The sequence below is a fragment of the Plasmopara halstedii genome (genome assembly GCF_900000015.1).
Source record: "Plasmopara halstedii genome assembly, contig: Scaffold_614, whole genome shotgun sequence".
Taxonomy (NCBI): Eukaryota; Oomycota; class Peronosporomycetes; order Peronosporales; family Peronosporaceae; genus Plasmopara; species Plasmopara halstedii.
The window spans coordinates 1,767,401-1,767,647 of record NW_020187532.1 but is presented as its reverse complement, the minus strand read 5'-3'; positions in this window follow the sequence as shown (position 1 = coordinate 1,767,647).

Below are 247 nucleotides of genomic sequence, written 5' to 3'. Positions count from 1 at the left end.
ATCGTAGAAGCGTTGGTCGAGAAACTCGATGATCGCGTCGTCGACCGAAGCCTGTCTGGACGGGATGCCGAGATACCTGACTGTCTCCGAGCGGTCGAGCACATTAACGCCAGGAAGCATGGAGCAGTCTTGGTTCCGATTAAGCGTCAACAGTACCGACTTGGACAGGTTGAGCTTCGCGCTGGAGCCTCTGCAGTTGTCCTCCACGATCTCAAGTTGCGCCTGCAGGTTCGCGACCGAACTCGCT